Source organism: Vigna unguiculata, chromosome 6 (assembly GCF_037176805.1).
Source record: "Vigna unguiculata cultivar grain cowpea cultivar isolate G323 ecotype 2 chromosome 6, ASM3717680v1, whole genome shotgun sequence".
Lineage (NCBI taxonomy): Eukaryota > Viridiplantae > Streptophyta > Magnoliopsida > Fabales > Fabaceae > Vigna > Vigna unguiculata.
The window spans coordinates 19,617,524-19,633,693 of NC_140797.1; positions in this window are offsets into that span (position 1 = coordinate 19,617,524).

Sequence of the window (16,170 nt, forward strand, 5' to 3'; positions counted from 1 at the left end):
TGACTTAGGCATGTCTTTTACGTTGCATATCATTCTAGTTTTTTATTGAGTGCATGACCATTTTACCATCATGTCATATAAATAAATACACCTCTTGAGGTGTAGACAAGCACCTAATTACATCAAATAATTATATTCCATGCATGTTTTTAGTGTATCACAATTTTAGTAACTTATCATGTAAATAAGTACCTCTTAAGGCGAGCATCTCATTGCATCAGTTAATTGCATGTCATGCAAACCACTTTCAAAATGTGTGACATTCACATCAACATTAGGTGAATAAATGCCTCTTAAGGCACAAACATGCATTACACATTTTGTCTTCATTCATGAATGATACTTCGTACATACATACCTTTTCATATTTATAACACCTTGCTTTCACATTTCACATTCCATAATGTTTACCATGCATTCATATGGGTGGCCCTTTACATTGGCATAATTTCTAAATTCATAATAGCATCTTGCATTCTCATGTTTTCTTACATAATGCCTAATATTTATCCACTGTACATATGCATATAGGTAATTTTAAAAGTTTATAACATCTTGAATTTTCATGTCACTTTGCATTCATTTTTTTCCTCTTCATATCCTGAGATAAAAATAAAAACATAAAAATAACGACAAAATCATCTTTTTTTCCCTTCATATTCTAATATAAAAATAAAAAATGTAAAATAAAGGCAAAATCACTACGACACCCTTGTAGGACTCGTGCTAACCAAAAGATCATGGAAGATTGGAAAAAGGATCAAGCAGCAATGAAGGCTGATATAAACCAATTAAAAGACCAAGTGAAACAAATTTTGGAGATCTTAAAAAATCTGAGGACCATGAATAAAACTTTTCCCTCTCAAAGCAAAAAGCAAACCTTTTGTTATCCTCCAAGATTCTATCCTAGAACTCATGCTAACCCTTTGGTATGTATGGCAAAACATAGTGTACACCAACAACGACGAGGAATCCAAGCGCAACCCTTTCCCTTACATGATCTTCCTCCAGGTCAATGTAGTAAAAATCAAGCTATACCTACCGCTCATCACGCTAATAAGGCCATACTCAGACTCATGTTCATACATCCGACAAGATGTCTTTAATTAGTGAGGGAGAAGGAAATAAGCTTGAAGCAACTCAAGTTACTAGGAAGGCAAAGGTTTTTCATATAACCACAAGAGAGGATTCTCAAGTGAAACCTACATCTAATACTCTTGTACAAGGGATAGCAACTAAAGATGCCAGTACGATAAGTAAGCTAGAGATCTTAGAAGAGAGATCGAGAGCCATAAAAAGCAAAGGTTGTCCTCAAGGTTTCCACAAGGGAGGTTTAGTCTCGCCTGTTCAAAACAATCATAGAGGAAAATGGACTCCAAATTGTGAAGGGCCCTTTGTGGAAAAAAAGTCATTTTCTGGGGGAGCTTGACGGAGAAGAATTACCTTTTCTAGTCAATTCTGATGTGCTCAAGAAATATAACGCTTGAAAGAAGTCCCTGATTCTCAAGATTTGCTAGAATTTGCTTTATAGGCAAGTGTCATATGTTGCCTTTCTTTCTATCATACCAATGTTGCCAATATATACCATCAATCTTATGTCTCATAGAACACATTTCACGTCATATATTTTGACTACTCAGAGCTCTATTTTTGGTATAAATGACTTCTACAAGATCTTGGTTGAATCGAGTTCTAAAAGGTGTCACAGAGGTAAAATAAAAAATAATAAAAATTGTATGTTGGGTTAATTCCTTTTTCTCAAATCATAAAATTTATGATAAAAAATATAATAAAACAAAAATGAAAATAAAAAATATTGATAAGTTAAAAACATAATAATGTCTTGGAATGTCATGTTTCTTCTTAGCCTAATGTTTTAATTGAGGAGAAAGAGCGTGATGTTTTCTTCCAAATATTCACATGCATGTCTCCTAAAATCCTTTAGCCTTCTTCATCTCCTAAAATAAAAGAATCTTTTCTAGCAATTTTTGTACGTATTGGGCCAAGAAGCCCAATTTCTTCACGTTACCACCATCTGTTATGCGTCACATAGCATGGGATGAAGAAAGGGGAGCTGTTGGGTCTGATACGGGACCATGAAGCAAGCAATAGGGCTTCAACTCAAATCAGCCCATTTCCACCAATACACGGTAACGCATCTCCATATGGACCGAGATACCGCTTCAAGCAATCCATTTACTTTCAGAAATCACGCCTCACGCGAGAGTTGTTGCTAGGGTTTCTTCCATTTGAACACCACTCCAGCCCACACCTTTTCTTTGCTGCGCAACGCTAGCTAACCCTAAGACCTCCTCACGCGTCTCAAGCAACAATCTGCTAGGGAAGCTCCTTTGTTCCTCACGTATAGCCAAACCATCCCACGCGTTGCCAATCCTCTCCTTTTTCACGACTCTATTTGGGTTCGCTGAGTCACGTGTTCCTGCCTCCCTTACCTTTAGCTAGGTTGTAATCATGTTTTCCCTCTTTTCTGTAGGGTTGGGCCTTTGTGCCGTTAGAACAATATTCATCTTTCACGGCCGCCCTTCTCTCTATAAAAGAGCAAGCCATTTGTTTGTAATTCTTCAGCTTTGATGAATATAGTGTGGTTTTTACCTCTCTTCAGAGCTCACCTTTCCTAGTAGAGGGTTTACCTCCTAGGGTTCCGAAAATAGTGAGAGTTTGAGTAAGATTTCCCCACTAGAACTCAACCGAGTCTTCCGCTGTGTCTTTGTGTCGATTTTCACCAAATATATTGTCGTTTGGAGGCCGCTCAAGTTATTCATCATCTATTGGAGTAAGATTCCACCGAATCTGCGTGATGACGGCCTCATCATGTGGTAATCAGAGCTCCGGTTTTGAGCTTGGAGCATGGAGGTCTTCAAAGATGAGTATCTCTGTTCTTGTTTCTTCTTTTCTGTTCGATTTCATCTTGTTCATGCGCTGATTGAGTTTGTTTTTATCTGATTGAATCTGTGCCGTGGTGATTGTTTTTTGCTGAAATTGATTCAAGTTTAATTGTCCTGAGTTTTCTGAATCAATACCGTGTTGATTTCATGTTTAGCTCTCTGAATCTGCCACTCATTGCATGTCTTAGGTTTAATTTTGTTTTCTTACTTAGCTTTAATTTTTTCCGAATCATGTTTTGTCTTAGGTCATGTTAGTTACTTAGTATGTCGCTGATTCCATAGATGTGTACCTAATTTATGTTTGTGTATTGTTTCGTCATTGTTCAGTATATGTTTTAATTCGAATGCGTACTTTCATATGTATGTTCTGAAGTTCTTTAATTGCTAGTAGATCAATAGCAATTTTTCTGCAGTGCATTTCCCACTGATTCATGTTAATTCGTGCTGCTGCTGTCTTTTTGTTGTTTTCTTGTGTTGTTTTTGCCATTCATGTGCTTGCCAATGACTGTGTTGGCCAAACTGTTCAAATAGTTTCAGTGGAATTCTAGTTGGTTTTGGTCCACACATAGGCTGACTCTCTGCTGCTTTGTTTGCAACAGTTCATTGCTTATTATTTCCAATCGTGTTTAGTGCTTCTGTTGAATCTTTGTTGCCTTGTGTGAAAGCTAAGTCACATTTTTTTTTCTGGTTATTTGTGCTTAGCATAACCTTGTGCGTCAATCTGGTTTCTTGTGATTGATGTTTGTGTGCTCTATCTATATTCATATCCTAATTATTTGAAGTAAAATCATGATGCTCTTTGTTGATATTGGCAACTTCATTGGTTTTAATTGAGTGTCTACTTAATCACAATTTGTTGCTCTGTGATTAGCCTAGAGTGTGGATCTTATCATATCACTGCAATTTCATACCTCTGCATTACTTGTGCTGGCCATTATTTTTCATTTCAACTCAGTATCTTATATGATTGACTTAGTGTGACATTAAACCTCATACACTATCTGTATCATTCTGAAAACTGTATGCTTTTGCTTTAGTTCTGTTTAGGCTATGTCATTGTGTTTTACTGAGTTGATTGTGTATTTGACTTGTGGCCAGATTTTTGGATGCAAAGTCTGCAGTATTGCAATGCATTTCTGATTTAATATGCCATTGTGAATCTGATGCATAACTTTTGTTGCCTAATTCTATTCTTGGCCGAGAGTCACTCTATTTTTCCTTGAGTCTCTTTCAAAATTTTTTTAGGTTGAGTCATTTGCTTTGAACATGATTGTGCATTTTGTTAGCTGAATGAAATTGAACTTGAACTTTGAGTTGTGAATTGTAGCAAATTTATTTCAAAATATAACAGTGTGTAACTGTATGGCCTTGTGATCTGATATAAATAGAAAAAGAAATCTGGAAAAGAAAAGAAAATTGATGGCCTGTTGAGTGAAAAGAAAATGATAGTGAATTTCACAACTCCTTTAAATACTCTTGAAGCCTTCTTCACTTGCTCACTATGCTTGTATGGGAGCTTCATTGAGTTTTGATTCTATATATATTCATTCCAGCTACATCTATCTTGTCATGTATGATTCAACTTGTTTGTTTTGTGTCTTCTTGATTTTAGTTTTGTTAATCTTGTTCTAGACACATTCCTTAGGTTCTACTTTATGTGTTATCCTTTGTTGCTTTGCCTTTTTCTTGCTTGTTCTTCTTGCTTATTCAATTGAGTTTGTCCATTTAATTCTATCACTTGATGTTGTTCAATTCTTCCATTTGAGCTTTACCTGATTTTCTGCTTTGTTATTCTTATGTGGAAGACCGTGAGTGATCTTGGTTCATCTGGCTTGAAACTCACTAATTTGGCAACTTTGTAGGTGATTACCTTTTTCTTGAAGGTAGAGCTGAAGGAGGAACTATGAGGACAAACAAATTGAATGGCCACTCGAGAGGAATTGTAGGAGAGAACTAGGACTTAAAGAAGGAGTGCAGACAGTTGATGGATACATTTTTTTTGGGGGCTGGCCGAGAGGGAGAATAGCAAAGAAACTGCAGCCCGAGTTTACTTTTAATTTTTTTTTATTTCTGTTTTGATATCATGGAACTTTGTGGTGTAATTTTCTTCTTTTAGTTTCTGTTCATTTGCTTTGGAATGGGAAAATGCATTACTGCAATTCCATTCCTTAGTTATTTGTAATAGCTTTTTACTTCACTTAGGAAAACTTTTCGTCTAGTTTATGTTTTCTTGTTTTTTTTATGTTTTCTTGTTCTTTATGTTTTCCATGTCCAGGTTATGTGTGTGTTATGCATGTTGAAATTTATGTTTTACGTCTCTATGATATCTAGGTGCAATGTGTTTAACACGTAGTTGACCTTGTTTTGGTCTTTAAGTTTTCACTCTCTTCACACACTTTGTTAATTGTTTATTACAACCTGTTTTGCTTTGAATTTTTCTTGAGAAATTTTGTGAAAGAAATTTAGAGATCTCTGGCTAGAAAAGGCTTGGTTCCTAAGCTTGTCCATGTGACTCACCTCCCATTCTTGGGAGTATCTCTAGAAATCTTTTCCATTATTTTCTCTTTAGAAATTCCTAAAGTTTCTTTGTGAAAATTTGTTTGATAAGTGTGTTTGGCAAGATGAGTTTTCATTCGTACAGTCAATTGCATTTAGGTAGTCATTGTAAGGATAAATTGCATTATACACATGAGAGTACATTCCCTTTCTTTGGTGAGGACATAAGTGCATTATCATACATACCGTGGGAGAGGGAAATAGATGATTTGGTGCATTCATTCCATCTTAGACATAGTAAATACTATTTTCTTACTTTGTGCATTTCTAGTTTTGTAGTACATGCAAGAGAGTGGTGGGATTATAGGCAGTCTAGAGTGGAAAAAGGAAGAAAATCTCCCATTCAAAATTGGAGTGAGTTGAGAGCATGCATGAGAATAACATTCATACCACCTTCCTTTGATTTTGATCGTGAGATAGAGAAAAAAAAAGATTGAGATAGCAAAGAGGAAGGAGGAAAAACTCACAATACTTTTAAGAGAAATGAGGGAGTTAGAAGAAAAAGAAAGATTAAGAATTCAGAGAAGAGAGCAGAAAGAAAGAGAGAAATTTGAACAAGAATTGAGAGAAGAAGAGGAACAACAAAGAAAAGAGAAGGAGGAAAAAGAAAGAAAAGAGAAGGAGGAAAAAGAGAGAAAAGAGAAAGTAAGACAAGAGAAAAAGTTTAAAAGAAAAGAGAAAGAGATTGAGAGAAAAGAAATCATGGTTAGAGAAGTAGAGATACAACATCCTACAGTTTCTTGCATAAAGAAGGGAGTAATACAATTCTTAAACTCTATTTGTCATTAATTCTTTTGTCTTAGTTCTCCCTAAAATTGTTTTTCCACCTTCACCAATCATTCCATATTCCTCAAAAGATTTGCAAAAATTAATTTAGAGTTACCTTTTAAGTTACAATTAAGTCAATCGGAAAATGACTATTTTTGTGAAATGGGCTTCATTGAAAATGTTTTTAAACAGAAAAGCCTATCTTCATGTATCTTCACAAAATATACTCTGCATGGCATACAAAATTTTAATGAAATCTTATTTGATGACTACTGTAGATATATTTTTGATCCATGAGGAATCTAGCTTTTAATGTTATGGGTCTTAATCAACCTTCTAGATCTGAGGACAAATCATCTTCAAGAGGGAGGGGATGATGAATATAACCCTAAGGCCTCATGGCTTGGGCCATTGGCTAGGCTCATTTCTTTAAATTTCTTTTTAAATTTCTTTTATTTTTTTAGATAAATAATTGTTTTGGGGCCTTACACCTTTATTGGGCCATTCTTATGATATCTTTAATTGTCTTCTTGTGTCAGGAATATTTCAAAACCAACATCGTTGATATGGAAGAGCATACAGACTTTCATTTGTCAACGTATTAGGCCAAGAAGCCCTATTTCTTCACGTTACCACCATCTATTATACGTCACCTAGCATGGGATGAAGAAAGGGGAGTTGTTGGGTCTGATACTGGAGCATGAAGCAAGCAAGTGGGCTTCAACTCAAATAAGCCCATTTCCACCAATACATGGCAACGCATCTCCACATGGACTGAGATACCGCTTCAAGCAACCCATTAACTTTCAGAAATCACGCCTCACGCGAGAGTTGTTGCTAGGGTTTCTTCCATTTGAACACAGCTCTAGCCCACACCTTTTCTTTGTTGCACAGCGCTAGCTAACCCTAACACCTCCTCACGTGTCTCAAGAAACAATCCGCTAGGGAAGCTCCTGCATTCCTCACGTATAGCCAAACCATCCCACGCGTTGCCAATCCTCTCCTTTTTCACAACTCTATTTGGGTTCTCTATGTCACGCATTCCTGCCTCCCTTACCTTTAGTTAGGTTGTAATCACGTTTTCCCTCTTTTCTATAGGGTTAGGCCTTTGTGCCATTAGAACAATATTCATCTTTCATGACTGCCCTACTCTCTATAAAAGAGCAAGCCATTTGTTTGTAATTCTTCACCTTTGATGAATATAGTGTGGTTTTTACCTCTCTTCAGAGCTCACCTTTCCTAGTAGAGGGTTTACCTCCTAGGGTTCCGAAAATAGTGAGAGTTTGAGTAAGAGTTCCCCACTGGAACTCAACCGAGTCTTCTGCTGCATCTTTGGGTCGATTTCCACCGAATAAATTGTAGTCTAGAGGCCGCTCAAGTGATTCACCATTTATTGGAGTAAGATTCCACCGAATTTGCGTGATGACGGCCTCATCAACCATTCATGCTTATTTCTATGTTAAACTCTAGTTTTTAGTTGACCTTTTCGCTAAAACTCAACTTTTATTGGCATTCATACTTTCACTATTAGTTAAAGCCTAGCTTGTGTTGGTCTATACAATTTTACTTGCATTTAAAGTCTAGCATCCAACTGGCATCAGCTTTAAAAGTCCCGCATCTGACTGGCACTTGCCTTTAAAGTCCAGCATCTGACTAGCACTTGCATTTAAAGTCCAGCATCCGACTGGCACTAGCTTTAAAAGTCCAGCATCCTACTAGCACCTACATTAAAAGCCCAGCATCCGACTAGCACCAACATGTTTATTTTTGTGCTAAAGTCCAGCATCCGACTAGCACCCACTATGAAAGCCCAACAACTGACTAACACCAGCATGTTTATTTTCTGCTAAAGTTAAGGATCTGACTAGCACCGACTATGAAAGCCCAACATCTAACTGGCACCAATATGTTTATTTTCTTCTAAAGTCCAGCATCCGACTAGCATCTGCATTAAAGTGCAGCATCAGACTGGCATCTGCAAGTCCAGCCTCCGACTGGCACCCCCTCTGAAAGCCCCGCATCCGACTGGCACCAACATGTTTATTTTCTGCTATATTCCAGCATCCGATTGGCACCTACATTAAAAGTGCAGCATCCGACTGGCACCAACATGTTTACTTTCTGCTAAAGTCCAGCATTTGACTAGCATCTGCATTAAAGTCTAGCATCCGACTGGCACCAACATGTTTATTTTCTACTAAAGTTCAACATCCCACTGGCATCTGCATTAAAGTCCAGCATCCCACTGGCACCCACTATGAAAGCCCAACAACCAACTAACACCAACATGTTTATTTTCTGCTAAAGTCCAACATCCGACTGGCACCCACTATGAAAGCCTAACATCCGACTGGCACCAATATGTTTATTTTCTGCTAAAGTCCAGCATCCGACTAGCATCTGCATTAAAGTGCAGCATCAAACTGGCATCTGTAAGTCCAGCCTCCGACTGGCACCCGCTCTGAAAGCCCAGCATCCGACTGGCGCCTACATGTTTATTTTCTACTATATTCCAGCATTCGAGTGGCACCAACATGTTTACTTTCTACTAAAGTCTAGCATTTGACTGGCATCTGCATTAAAGTCCAACATCCGACTGGCACCAACATGTTTATTTTCTGTTAAAGTCCAACATCCCACTGGCATCTACATTAAAGTCCAGCATCCCACTGACACCTACATTGAAAGCCTAGCATTCGACTGGCACCAACCTGTTTATTTTCTGCTGAAGTACAACATCCGACTGACACCTACACTGAGAGCCCAGCATCCGACTGGCACCAACATGACCAACATGTTTATTTTCTGCTAAAGGCTACCACCTGACTGGCACCTACATTGAAAGCCCATCATCCGTTTGACACCAACATGTTTATTTTCTGCTAAAGTCCAACATCCGACTAGCACCCACTATGAAAGCCCAATATCCGACTAGCACCAATATGTTTATTTTCTGCTAAAGTCCAGCATCCGACTGGCATCTGCATTAAAGTGCAGCATCAGACTGGCATCTGCAAGTCCAGCCTCCGACTGGCACCCTCTTTGAAAGCCCAGTATCCGGTTGTCACCAACATGTTTATTTTCTGCTATATTCCAGCATCCAACTGGCACCTACATTAAAAGTCCAGCATCCGATTGGCACTAACATGTTTAGTTTATGCTAAATTCCAGCATTTGACTGGCATCTGCATTAAAGTCTAGCATCCGACTGGCACCAACATGTTTATTTTCTACTAAAGTCCAGCATCCGACTAGCATCTGCATTAAAGTCCAGCATCCGACTAGCACCTACATTGAAAGCCTAGCATCCGACTGGCACTAACATGTTTATTTTCTACTAAAGTCCAACATCCGACTGACACCTACATTGAAAGCCCAGCATCCGACTGGCACCAACATGTTTATTTTCTGCTAAAGTCCAACATCCGACTGGCACCTACATTGAAAGCCCAGCATCCGACTAGCATCAACATGTTTATTTTCTGCTAAATTCCAACATCCAACTAGCACCTACATTAAAAGCCCAACATCCGAATGGCACCAACATGTTTATTTTTTTGCTAAAGTCCAACATTCGACTAGCACCCACTAGGAAAGCCCAGCATTCAACTGGCACCAACATGTTTATTTTCTGCTAAAGTCCAGCATCCGACTAGCATCTGCCTGAAAGCCTAGCATCTGACTGGCACCAATATGTTTATTTTCTACTAAAGTGCAACATCCGACTTGCATCTGCATGAAAGCTCCGCATCCAACTGGTATCAGATTTAAAAGTCCAGCATCTGACTAACTTTTTACACTTTCTCTCTCTCTCTCTCTCTTACATCATAAGTTAAGGTTTCCACACTTTGTTTAGGTTGTTACACTTAGCTTTCCTATTTTCCATTAACTTGTAATATTCATCCACACACATGGACCCTTGTTGAAGCCTTTTGAGCTTCAAAAGAGTCTCCCTCCTATAGTAGGAAGGAACAAATCTAGCACGCATCAAATTTTTAAGGTCCCTCCAAGAAGTCGCGAGTGACTCTTGGTTAATATTGTCCATACATAATTCATGCCACCAAGTCATGGCATAATCCTCAAACTCTAAAACTTCCAAATCTACTTGCTTTTGATGACTAACTACATGAATGGTAAAAATTTGGTCCACTTTTTGTTCCCACTCAATGTAGATGTTTGGGTCATTTTCTCCTTTGAACTTAGGAATCTTGGAGTTTGCTTCTATTGTGATGGTTTGCGCCTAGAATGCCCTCTTTTCCTAGCCTCTCTTTCTTGCTCCTTAGCTTCAAGCCTTTGAATGTACTCTTGGATTCTTAGGTCACTTTGCTCATTGTCCTTTCTCAATTGTTCAAAGGCCTCCTTCCTAGACAACTCCAAATCCCGAAGCAATCTCATCAATGTATTGTTTTTGTTTGGTGTAGGTGCATTTGATGAACTTGCCATGATTCCTAAAACAAAAACACTCAAATCCGAGACAAAATAAATGGATTAGGGGTTAGACAACATGAAAATCGAGACCAAATCCAACCCAAAATGCAACCCATGTGTTTAGATCACACTCCCAAAGTAACAAGGCAAGGCTAGCACTCAAAATCCACCAAAGGAGTGAAGCAAACACTTTTAAAAACTTGTTCAAAACCTTTCAAATGCAAGTTTCAAGAAAAGAAAACTACTATGACACAACAAAGAACACCTAGTGACAAGAAAGAAAAGCACAAAAACAAGAAAGTTTAACTTCTAAGGAAATTTTGTTTTAAAGACAAAACTTGAACAAGACTAAAGCAATGAAAAACACTTTTAAAGACTCTATGGAAAGCATTTGAACAAGCCAAGATTATACCTCAAATTATGCATACACCAAGAAAGATTATAACCAAGTCAAAGAATGAAACTAATTTGCCAATATCACCCATTTCTCAAGCATGAAAACTAGTAGCATAACACTTAGTGACAAACACACTTTGAGTTCACCAATGAGCAAGTTTGCTCTCGGTTTTTTGACAAATTTTGGTGTAAAAATTTTCTTCTTTTCACAACTAGCTTCATAAAATGGTGAGAAAGAGTTTTAGGTGGCTTGGACACTTAGTTCCTCATGTTTTAGGCCAAAATCAATTTCATGGAGCATACATCAAGCAAGACATAAAGTGAAAGCAAGATTCAAATACTTGGAAAAACAAGAATAAGAAAACTTCAAGTTAACATATGACATGACTCAAAGAGCTTTCTTTTGACACCCAAAACATAATTGTTGGACCGCTGAGCTGGTACAGTTTAATGTTTTAAAACGTCAAGTTTTCTGCCAGCACTATTTTTGTGTGTCATGGAAGTGGATTTGAACCATACCAAGATAGCTACAACAAGACAAGGTTAGCACTTGAAAAACAACATATTCAAGATAACCTAGGCTCTACATACCAAATGATGAAGGATTATGTTGTTTTCTTTTAAGATTATAGAAAATGGTGTGAGTTAAGTAAGAAAGCTAAGTGAAATCTCCACTGGACATTAAGATAGCAAGCTATCTAGATGTGAAGGTTCCTTTCACAAAGCTCAAGAGAAGAAGATGATGGATTGATTCAAAACAAAAAGGAAATGGAAAGCACATAAATCATAGAAAACCAAGAACAATTAAAGGAAGAAGAAAACATAAAATGGAAAGGAAAGAAATGGTAAAAATGTGAGAAGCACGCCACTACAAGGCTAGGCTAGAAGCCATGGCAACCTTGAAGATGAGTGTGTGTGTGTGTGCCGCCACTTGCTATGCAAGATAAGGCTTAAAAGTTTCACTCCCAAGGGAGGAAACTCTCACAAATGGTTGAGACACAAGAGTGTTTTTACTTCAAAATGTTTAACCCTTTTACATGTCTAGGAGCACCCCTTATATAGAAGAGTTTAGGGGCCTCTATGAAAATAAAAGATACCTAAGGATGTCTCTACAAAAACCTAACCCTAGCTTCTAGAAACTAGGTCAAATAAGGTTACAAAATGAGAGACAAAAGAGCTAACTATGGTGTGTGCAAGGCTAATTTCGTTCTAGCACTAAAGGAGACCAAGAAGGTGTCTCATATGTCTCCAAAAGTGGCTAAAGTGTGCTAAAAACAAAGGAGACCAAAAATACATAGGAACACTTGCTTTGTGCCTTTTACTTTATTCTTTTTTCCTTTTCTCTTTCTTCCACCTATGCTCCATCTCATCTCCACTTCTCCACTAAGGTTGCGCCACATCACCCACCATAATTAATCTTACTTACACCTACAAAACACATAAATAAGGATTAGCATGTTGGTTTAAGTCAAGTCAACTCTAGTCAACAAGTCAAACCTTGTCAAAGGTTAACAAGTCTACTAAGGTTCATTTCAACTAAGTCAACTTAGGGAACTTCAAACATAATAAAAACAATGAACATGGATGAAGGATTAGTGAACTTCCTTTCTAAACATGCTTAGTCTTCTTAAGCATGTGCCTCCATCCTTGGTTGAGGTCAATCCTTTATCAGTTTGCTAGTTAATCCTTTTTCATGTTTTTGTATTTGCTAAAGGACCCCTATGAACTCCTATTTAAAGGGTGCTCCTTGTGTTGTAAAAGGGTTGATCATTTTGTTATAAACTTTGTACATTCAGCCACCAATTTTCGTGAGCTCTCCTTCCTAGAAGTGAACTCACCTTTGCCTTATCTTACTTGCAAGTGGCGGCACCATCACTCATCTATAGGGTTTGGTTGGCTTAGATCCCTTCTGTGAGTGGCATGCTTCTTCCATTCTTCATCTTCTATGCTTTCCATTTTTATTGTTTCTTCTTTCATTTTGCTCTTTAAGTGTTGTTATTGCCATGTGTGTTTAAGCTTGAATCCAACTCTCTTCTTCCTTTCATGAGCTTGAGAAATGAACCTTCATATCTAAATAGCATGTTATCTTAATGTCCAGTGGGAATTTTCAAAAGGCTTTCTTAAACAACTTCACCATATTCATAACTCTAAAAGGAAACAAGATAATCCTTCATCATTTGGTATCACTGAACATATTCATTTCATAGCACTGAACATATTGATTATTTTTTTTCTCTCTTTTCCTTCTCTTACACTGAATCTTGCACTCATCATGGCATCGTATGTATATGTTCTAATTATCATTTCTTTTATGAAACTGTCTCTTGTAATGTGGTTTTGTTATGTCAAAAGAAATGGTTGGTTGTGTAATATACAGAATTTGGGATGGGTTTTATTGTCGTTAATATTAGATGAGCGTTGCATATGTGTGTTGGCATAAAAAGTGTCAAAGAAACATAAACCTTATATGTATATGTGAATCTCTGCGTTTGAAAGCTTCTTTTGGTACGTTTAGTTTATTAATTAAAATCTTTTATACTTTTTTCTTAATTTCTTTAATTAGAATGCGAGTGTTGATTTTAATGGCTAATATATTATGTTGTTTATATTGGATGTATCAAAATAACGCACAAGATACACAATAAACATGAATATTAGAATAAAGAATTTTGAGATAGCTATTGAATAATAAATATGTCTAGGCATTAATTGAGAAAATTTTATTTTTGTTTGGTGATATTCTTTTCTAAAAGAGATATATAATATTTTACAAAAATTATCAATTATTTATTTTGTTTATATATATATATATATATTTATAAAATATATATATATATATATAAACAAAACAAGCCTTATTTTGATTTAGAGTAATTGTTGTAGAAAAAATATTAAAATGTAAAAAATGAAAGTAACATATTTTAATAAAAAAATATTTATAAAATAACGCAATAAAAAAATTTATAATTTATAATTACTTTTTAAGCCTTATTTTATAACAATTTTCAAATTTTCGTTATAAATTATATAGATTAAAAATTATATTTAAATCAAGAAAAAAACAAGATTATCCTGTATTTTAAATATGATTAAAAATTATGATTATATAAGTTTGATTTGTTGTAGAAAAAATATTAATATGTATAAATGAATTCAAGTGAATTAAAGGTGAAAGTTATTTGATTTAGAGTAAAGTTTGTTGAAGTTTATGAGTGATTTGATAAATGTGATAGATTATAAATTATTTGTAAATCAAGAAAAAACATGATTACCAAATTGTCCTTTATTTTAAATATGATTAAAAATTATCACTATATAAATTTTATTTGTTGTAGTAAAAATATTAATATGTATAAATGAAAGTAACATATTTTATTAAAAAAATATTTATAAAATAATGTAATAAAAACTTTTATAATTAATAATTTCTTTTTAAACCTTATTTTAGAACAATTTGAAAATATTCGTTATTTATTATTTTTGTAAAAATAAGTTCAAAAGCCATATTTTTACATCATTTTAATAATTAAGTTGAAAAATAAATTGCAAACATAATTGTAATTTTGATATCACCCTCAAACCATTGCATAACATAAGATGATTGAAAAATAGAGGAATTTCCCTCTTCCTTCCCCTCTCTCCCTCAACGTTGATTGGAGGGAGACAAAGAACATGAATTCAAGTGGATTAGGGTGTGAAGCTTGTCTTGTTCACTTTAAGGGTTTTATAGGTCAAAATGAGTGGATTTTGATTAAAGTTTGTTGGAGTTTGTGAGTAATTCGATGGATGTGGTAGATTAAAAATTATATTTAAATCAAGACAAAACAAGATTACCAAATTTTTCCTTCTTTTAAATATGATTAAAATTATCATTATAAATGTTTGATTTGTTGTAGAAAAAAATATTAATATGTATGAATGAAAATAAAATATTTTATTAAAAAAATAATTATAAAATAATGTAATAAAAAAATTTAAAATTAATAATTACTTTTTAACACTTATTTTAGAACAATTTTCAAAATTCTGTTATTAATTATTTTTGTAAAAATAATTTTAAAAGCCATATTTTTACATCATTTTCATAATCAAACTAAAAAATAAATTGCGTACATAATTGTAATCTTGATATCACCCTCAAACCAAGACATAACATATATGGTTTAAAAATAGAAGAATTTCCCTCTTCGTTCTTCTCTTTATCCCTCAAGGTTGATTGGAGGGAGAGGGAGAGGATGACATGAAGTGGATTACAGTGTGTAGTTTGTGTTGTTCACTTTTAGTGGATTAAAGGTGAGAGTGGATGGATTTAGAGTAAAGTTTGTTAAAGTTTATGGGTGCTTTGTAGGATGTGATAGATTAAAAATTATATTTAAATCAAGTAAAAAACAAGATTACCAAATTGTCCTTTATTTTAAAAATAATTAAAAATTAACATTATATAAGTTTGTTTTGTTATAGAAAAAATATTAAAATGTATTAATGAAAGTAACATATTTGAATAAAAAAATATTTATAAAATAATGTAGTAAAAAAATAAATTACTTTTTAAACTTTTTTAGAACAAGTTTCAAATTTTCGTTATTAATTATTTTTGTAAAAATAATTTCAAAAGCCATACTTTTACATCATTTTCATGATTAAGTTAAAAAATAAATTACGGACATAATTGTAATCTTGATATCACCCTCAAACTATTGCATAACATAGATGATTGAAAAATAGAGAAATTTCCCCCTTGCTTTCCCTCTCTTTCCCTCAACTTTGATTGGACGGAGAGGGAGAGTATGAATTCAAGTGGATTAGAGTGTCAACCTTGTCTTGTTCACCTTAAAGGGATTAAAGGTGAAAGATGGTGGATTTAGAGTAAATTTTATTGAAGTTTGTGAGTGATTCAATGGATGTGATAAATTAAAAATTATATTTAAATCAAGAAAAAACAAGATTACCAAATTTTCCCTTATTTTAAATATGATTAAAATTATCATTATAAATGTTTGATTTGTTGTAGAAAAAAATATTAATTTGTATGAATGAAAATAAAATATTTTATTAAAAACATATTTCCAAAAAAATGTAATAAAAAAATTTGTAATTAATAATTACTTTTTAAACC